The following is an 8,518-nucleotide window of genomic DNA, read 5'->3' on the forward strand; positions in this document are numbered from 1 at the left end:
CTTTGCATCTCCAATAAATATTCATCAAAATAAATATTCGGTGGGACATTTTTGACCTCTAAGCATCAGCACCTGCCATTGTCAGATATCATTTTACATTATATAGTGTAGCAGGCTCAAGGGTGTGGAGTTTCCACATCACCATGTTCAATAACAACAACAGAACAGTAAGCATGACTAGAATGTAGTTGGGGAATTTATTAGGGGATGTTTGTACAAAGTGGGGAAAAAGGGGGGAATTTAGCAACCAGTTCACAGTCCACAGTCTGTTCTGATTGTTCGTTATCCGTCATCCAGGGGTAAACCCAAAGCCGGGTCCTCGTCCAAACCAGTTCTGTACACGGGTGTAATCAGACAGTCCAGGTCACAACAAGTAATCATGCAGATAAAGTTCTCCATAACACACCTTTCTCTCTACCGCCCTTTTAGCAGTCTGCTTCTTCATTTATCCCAAAGCACTCAACGGCTAAATGATCCTCAGTCTTCCCTCGTCGGGGCAGGAACTCCATATAAGGCTTGGAGGTGGAGCCAGTGGGCCACCAGATATCTTCCCTCAGTCACCACATTCCCCTCACCTCTCTGCCATCTGCCACAATAGATACTGGAAATCTTCTTGTATGAGGTATATTTTCATAACACATCATTTTGTTACAGTAGATATAGTAGTTATATACACTCACCTAAAGGATTATTGGGATCACCTGTTCAAATGCTTCAATGCTTTTAGGGGTGTGGTCCTGGTCAAGACAATCTCCTGAACTCCAAACTGAATGTCATAATGGGAAAGAAAGGTGATTTAAGCAATTTTGAGCGTGACATGGTTGTTGGTGCCAGACGGGCCGGTCTGAGTATTTCACAATCTGCTCAGTTACTGGGATTTTCACGCACAACCATTTCTAGGGTTTACAAAGAATGGTGTGAAAAGGGAAAAACATCCAGTATGCGGCAGTCCTGTGGGCGAAAATGCCTTGTTGATGCTAGAGGTCAGAGGAGAATGGGCCAACTGATTCAAGCTGATAGAAGAGCAACTTTGACTGAAATAACCACTTGTTACAACCGAGGTATGCAGCAAAGCATTTGTGAAGCCACAACACGCACAACCTTGAGGCGGATGGGCTACAACAGCAGAGGACCCCACCGGGTACCACTCATCTCCACTACAAATAGGAAAAAGAGGCTACAATTTGCACGAGTTCACCAAAATTGGACAGTTGAAGACTGGAAGAATGTTGCCTGGTCTGATGAGTCTCAATTTTTGTTGAGACATTCAGATGGTAGAGTCAGAATTTGGCGTAAACAGAATGAGAACATGGATCCATCATGCCTTGTTACCACTGTGCAGGCTGGTGGTGGTGGTGTAATGGTGTGGGGGATATTTTCTTGGCACACTTTAGGCCCCTTAGTGCCAATTGGGCATCGTTTAAATTCCACGGCCTATCTGAGCATTGTTTCTGACCATGTCCATCCCTTTATGACCACCATGTACCCATCCTCTGATGGCTACTTCCAGCAGGATAATGCACCATGTCACAAGCTTGAATCATTTCAAATTGGTTTCTTGAACATGACAATGAGTTCACTGTACTGAAATGGCCCCCACAGTCACCAGATCTCAACCCCATAGAGCATCTTTGGGATGTGGTGGAACGGGAGCTTTGTGCCCTGAATGTGCATCCCACAAATCTCCATCAACTGCAAGATGCTATCCGATCAATATGGGCCAACATTTCTAAAGAATGCTTTCAGCACCTTGTTGAATCAATGCCACGTAGAATTAAGGCAGTTCTGAAGGCGAAAGGGGGTCAAACACAGTATTAGTATGGTGTTCCTAATAATCTTTTAGGTGAGTGTATTTATTATAGAAAACTAAGCAAATCAACCATCTACTCCTTAACAACACTATTTATATGGAATTATTTAACAATTTCTGTGTCTGGGGATAATAGAAGGTATGTGCTTTTGGCCTTTGGATATGCTATTTTATTTAAACCACACACAATCGATCACAAATAGGGTTGGAGATTTTTCAGGGTTTTGTATTAGCCAATATCCAACTGATCACGGCTACATCTTCAAGGGGCTGGAACATTGCTTTGTATTGTAAACAGAACACAGCCCTGAAAACCTATTGATTCTGTGGGGAACAGATGATAAGATGATATGGCAAACATAGCAGCTAATAAGATAAGTCCAGTTAATCATTCCCTGTCATTTGCTGTATAGGAAGCATACAGAATAACTGATTTACCACAATTTAAGTATGACATGCAGAGAATCTAACCCATTTAATTATATAACTCCATAGTATGTAAATGTTGAGTGGACTGGACCTTTTAAAATTGTTCAGTATTTCGATGTCATAACTGGTGGGGTCATCTGGTGTTCATCAAGTGTTACCAACAGTGCACAAATTAAACTTTATTGCACACCTGCCAAGGGGACTGGTAGATGAACAAATCCACCAGCCAAGAAGATTTTTTACCGGACAAAATAATAAATTGACTTTTTGTGTCACACAGAACACCACAGCTTCGGCATCATACTGTAGCCAGCCTCCTGAAACTCCTTTGTCTCCAAAGCTCCATTTCTCACAAAAAGAAATGTATATGATTCAGCTTGAATGCGCATCGCAAGCTTTTCAATAAACTCACTCCGTGTCCAATAGAAAACAATTCACAAAAAATTTTTTCTTCAAGTAAAATCTTCCTTTAATCCAGACTCGTTATTAAATAAAACAGGTAAGAGAAAATAAACAAATATAATCTTAAATTCTTAATATCACGGATGCGGTAAAGAAAACTGCGCGACTCCACTCTATTTCCTAAAGGATGAACAACTGCATCTCTTACAGTTGCAATTCTTAAAGGGCCAGTGCACAAATTTAACATATACCATATTTCAATGTAAATATAGAGAATTATGTATCTAAATAGTAAACACAAATAAAGAAAGTTTACAATCAAACACAAATATTCAAATACTGAAATTAAACACCTAATATTCAATAATTGTCACTGAACATAAGCAAATTAGGCTCCTACATTACCGGCCTCTAATTGTTCTCAAACCTTTTGAAACAATTACTTAAATTTAAACAGAAGGAGCCATACTACTTTAATATCCTTAGTAAATTCTTAGTCCATTAACACAAATTTGGGTTCTTAAAGATGTAATGCCTTTACTATATAAGTTTCGTTATAGGTCTTTCCAAAATATTAGTTTTTGTCTTAATGCAGACATGTCGAATGAGACCCTTCTTGTCAGGAATGGTTTCAATGACCCTTGCTAATATCCATGAATTCCTGGGGGCGGAGTCATCGACTACCAGAACAATATCCCAACAGAAAAGTTTCTTGTCGTGTTATTCTACTTTTGTCTCTGTTGCAACTGTGGCAAGTATTCCCGACACCAACGTTTCCAAAACAGATCAGAAACGTACTGAACCTGTTTCCATCTGCGTCGAGAATACAGGTCATCTTTGTCAAACAGTCCTGGAGGCAACAATGACTTTGACCTGAGTAATAACAAGTGGTTCAGAGTCAAAGCATCCAAATCATTTACATCACTTGATGCTGTTGTGATTGGATGACTGTTGATGATAGCCTCTGCTTCACAGAAAACAGTTTGAAGGCATTCCTCATCAAGAATTTGTTCTCTGATTGTAGCATTAAGGATCTTTCTTGTTGAGCGTATCAATCTCTCCCATGCCCCACCATGGTGAGATCCATTGGGAGGATTAAAAACCCACTTAATACCTTGCTGACTGAGATGGTCCAGAATTTTTTGGTTGTTCCAGTTTTCAATGGATTGCCTTAACTCACGCTCAGCACATACAAAATGTGTCCCATTGTCTGACCTAAGAACTTTCACTTGTCCCCTTCTGGCTACAAACCGGCATATAGCATTTAGACAGGAATCAGTGTCTAGTGAAGAAGCAACTTCGATGTGCACTGCACGAATTGCTAAGCAAGTGAATATAACGCCATATTTCTTGACAAGGGTTCTTCCACGTTTAACCATGAATGGTCCAAAGTAATCTACACCTACTCTGGTAAAAGGTGAATCCTCTGGCAACACCCTGTCTGGTGGTAAGTCTGCCATTATTTGTTTTCCTGTTGAGGAATGTAAACGATGACAGATAACACATCTTGCCAGCATTTTTCTGATTGCAGATTTGGCACCAGGTATCCAGTATTTCTGTTGCAGTGTTGAAATCATGTGAATTCTACCACTGTGTCCTGTTTTCGAATGAACGTTCTGGAGGATTAAGTTAGTGACATGAAGATCCTTTGGTATAAGCATAGGTCGCTTACTTTCTTCTGCCATAGCAGCATTGCTAAGTCTTCCACCAACATGTACAACTCCATTATGCAACTGGGGGTTCGAACTGTAGCATGTCCACTTTGCAGTCCTTCTCTTTTGCACAAGTTCCAACAGCATGGTTTTCAATTTTAACATCCACGCTACAATGCGCTGAAGCTTTATCCAAGATGAGAAATGATTCATCACTTGTCTAACTGAACTGTTATTTTGTTGCGCTTGTATTGAATTGACCAACACTGACCTCTTGATCTCTGGATCATCTGCAGATATCATCCTTTGGTTCATGTTTTTTGGCCACTCATCTGTGAATTCGTAAAGAAATTCTGGGCCTGAGATCCATTTTTAATTTTGCAAGAAAGTGTTTACCTTCTGGCCTCTCGAGGTGCAATCTGCTGGATTTGAGCCAGTATCGACATGGTTCCATTGTTCAAACTTTGAGACTTTTAGAATATTTGTGACTGTTTGCCACGAATGTTCTGAATCTTGTGCTCTCATTTCTGAGATATTTAAGCACAACTGTGCTGTCTGTCCAGTAAACTGAAGGTTTAAGTTTCAGTTCTCTTTGTAACATCAGATCCATTTTTGTGGCAACTGTTGCAGCTGTCAGTTCCATTCGTGGAATTGTAGGTCTTTTTAGAGGGGCAACCCTAGCCTTCCCCATCATCAATGCACAGTGCACTTGATCCTGTTGATTGCGTAGAAGATAACTTGCTGTACCATACGCATCCTCACTCGCATCTGCAAAGTGATGTAGCTGCGCCTCAACAGCTTCTCCAAACCCTGCTGGTCTAATGCATCTATTCACCTTGAACTCTTCAAGTTGATGAATCCCATTGAGCCAGTCTGTCCAACTTTGTTTTACTTGCTCTGGAAGATCATCATCCCATCCTATTTTCAGTCTGCATAAGTCCTGCAGGATCATCTTTGCTGGTAAAACTACAGGTGCAAGAAACTCCATCGGCTCATAGATAGAACGGACTATTGAGAGCAATCCTCTTCGAGTGAATGGGCGATCTTTAATGACTATTTTGAATTGAAATGTGTCTGACTCAACATTCCAATGAATGCCCAATGCTCTTTCCATTGGCAGTGTTTCTTGGTCAAGATCCAAGTTTTTCACTCCATCAGCCCGTTCATGCTCAGGGACTGTTGCTTGTCCACTTAACCAAGCGGAAACCTCCTTTGGAACATATTGCTCGTAGACCATGATACAGCTCTATGGCTTGTGTCTCAGTGGCTGTGGACTTTTAAACAGTCATCTACGTAAAATGACGTAGAACAGCATCAACAACGTCAGCTTTGAATAATGTGCTATGATCTTCAGCACACTTCCTCAAAGCAAAGCTGGCGCAGCTAGGCGAAGAAGTAGCGCCAAACAACTGGACAACCATTTTGTGTTCCACCAAGTCTCCATTATAATCTCCATGAGGCCACCACAAGAACCTTAAAAGATCTGAATCCTCTTCATGGACGCGAACCTGGTGGAACACAGCTTCCACATCTGCCATAAGAGCAATACTTTCCTGTCTGAATCTTGTAATGACACCAACAAGATTACTTGTTAAGTTAGGGCCTTGTAAAAGTTGTTGGTTCAACGACATACCTTGAAAAGATGCCCCACAATTGAAAACAACTCTCAGTTTTCGTTTGACGGGATGGTACACCCCATGATGAGGTATGTACCATGTGTTGTCATCTGTTTGCTTGTGCTTTTCTTCTGTCAGCTTAACAGCATAGTCATTTCTGATTAGACTGTTCATGAAAGACGTATACTCTGTGTGGAACTCAGGATTTCTGATGAATTTTCTTTTCAAATTCAGAGCCCGCTGTTCAGCCACCACTCGATTATTTGGCATCTGAATAGCCTTGTTCTTCAAAGGCAGGCACAAGCTGTAATGGCCATCTACAAGTTTAGCTGACTCAGACATCATTTTCATAAATTGATGGTCTTCCTTGGACATTTCAAGCTGGTCATCCCTTTCTGCTTCAGGAAAATCCTGCTCAAATTGCTGTTTGCCACAAGTCTTCTAATCTGGCTACTGATATGCGATTAACAGATACTTGAACATTCCTTCCTTTTCTTGTGACACTGTTACTGTTCCTGATGGGTCCATTAACTGTCCAGCCCAACTTGGTCCTTACCGCAAAAGGTCCATTGTCTTTACTACTAATAACTTGCCAAGGCTCCATGACTTCAGGCACATTAGATCCTATTAGCAATCCGATATCTGATTCAATGCTAGGTAGACAAACCTCTTTAAGATATGGCCATCTCTCCAAATATTTTTGCTGTGGAATGTTGCCCTTGTGAACTGGAATTGTTTTCTGAGTGAAAACATCTGGAAGTTGAATGAATTTATCATCATCTAGCCTACTAATCTCTAACCCTGACACTATGTGAGTTTTGACTTGTATTTCATCTCCCTTTGTTCTCAGAAGTATATCTGTTTTTACATTCAGTTCAGACATCAAAGCTTCTGTACAGAAAGTATCTGAACTACCTGGGTCGAGAAAGGCGTACGTTTTGACCAGATGCGTACCTTTTGTTGTTCTGACCTGTACAGGAACAATTGACAAAGTACAGTCATCCATCCATCCATCATCTTCCGCTTATCCGGGGCTGGGTCGCGGGGGCAGCAGTCTAAGCAGGGATGCCCAGAATTCCCTCTCCCCAGACACTTCCTCCAGCTCTTCCGGGGGGACACAGAGGCGTTCCCAGGCCAGCCGGGAGACATAGTCCCTCCAGCGTGTCCTAGGTCTTCCCCGGGGTCTCCTCCCGGTGGGACGGGACCGGAACACCTTCCCAGGAAGGCGTTCCGGAGGAATCCGAAACAGATGCCAAAGCCACCTCAGCTGACCCCTCTCGATGTGGAGGAGCAGCGGCTCTACTCTGAGCTCCTCCCGGGTGACCGAGCTTCTCACCCTATCTCCAAGGGATCGCCCAGCCACCCTGCGGAGAAAGCTCATTTCAGCCGCCTGTATCCGGGATCTTGTCCTTTCGGTCATAACCCAAAGCTCATGACCATAGGTGAGAGTAGGAACGTAGATTGACCGGTAAATCGAGAGCTTCGCCTTGCGACTCAGCTCTTTCTTCACCACGACAGACCGATACATCGACTGCATTACTGCAGAAGCTGCACCGATCCGTCTGTCAATCTCCCGTTCCATCCTTCCCTCACTCGTGAACAGGACCCCTAGATACTTAAACTCCTCCACTTGAGGCAGGCACTCTCCACCAACCTGAAATGGGCAAACCAACCTTTCCGACTGAGGACCATGGCCTCGGATTTGGAGGTACTGATTTTCATCCCCACCGCTTCACACTCGGCTGCAAACCGTCCAAGTGCATGCTGAAGGTCCTGGCTTAAAGGGGCCAACACGACAACATCATCCGCAAAGTGCAGAGACGAAATCATGTGGTCCCCAAACCTGACACCCTCCGGCCCCTGGCTGCGCCTAGAAATTTTGTCCATAAAAATTACGAACAGAAACCGGTGACAAAGGGCAGCCCTGCCGGAGTCCCAACATGCACAGGGAACAAGTCTGACTTACTGCCGGCAATTGCGGACCAAGCCTCCTGCTTCGGTCGTACAGGGACCTGACAGCCCTTAGCAAAGGACCCAGGACCCATATTCCCGAAGCACCCTCCACAGGATGCTGCGAGGGACACAGTCGAATGCCTTCTCCAAATCCACAAAACACATGTTGATTGGTTGGGGCAAACTCCCATGAACCCTCCATCACCCTGTAGAGGGTATAAGAGCTGGTCCAGTGTTCCACGGCACCGGACGAAAACCACACTGTTTCCTCTGAATCCGAGGTCTTACTATCGGCCGTATTCTCCTCTCCAAACCCTGGCATAGACTTTCCCGGGAGGCTGAGAAGTGTGATCCCCCTATAGTTGGAACACACCCTCCGGTTCCGATTCTTAAAAAGAGGGACGGACTTCCGGTTTTGGATGCCGAATGGAGTAGACGCGTCTACCTCGTGCTCCCTGTATACAATTATTTTATTCTATCAGTTCATAATCCTCTCACTAGTTTATTTTTCCCGAAAGTTATGAGATAACAACTTTAATATACACGGAAGCAGAAAATGGCATCCAAAAGCAACCAAGCATGCGAAGAAAGACACAAAAGACGACGCTATCGCGGCTCATGGCGAGGTTAGCATGTCAGCTTTGACTAGCCTATTG

At 43.3% G+C, this 8,518-nt stretch overlaps 1 long non-coding RNA gene across 1 annotated transcript; it reads right to left on the reverse strand.

The window, feature by feature from the left end:
- Positions 1 to 201: 201 nt before the first annotated feature.
- LOC114828943 lies at positions 202 to 6,951 on the reverse strand. Its single transcript, XR_003777298.2, has 3 exons — positions 6,864 to 6,951; positions 681 to 766; positions 202 to 601 (listed from the first exon to the last, which is right to left on the reverse strand). It is a non-coding gene; the product is annotated as an uncharacterized LOC114828943 (long non-coding RNA).
- Between the last annotated feature and the right edge of the window lie 1,567 nt (positions 6,952 to 8,518).

Source organism: Esox lucius, chromosome 17, assembly GCF_011004845.1.
Source record: "Esox lucius isolate fEsoLuc1 chromosome 17, fEsoLuc1.pri, whole genome shotgun sequence".
NCBI lineage: Eukaryota > Metazoa > Chordata > Actinopteri > Esociformes > Esocidae > Esox > Esox lucius.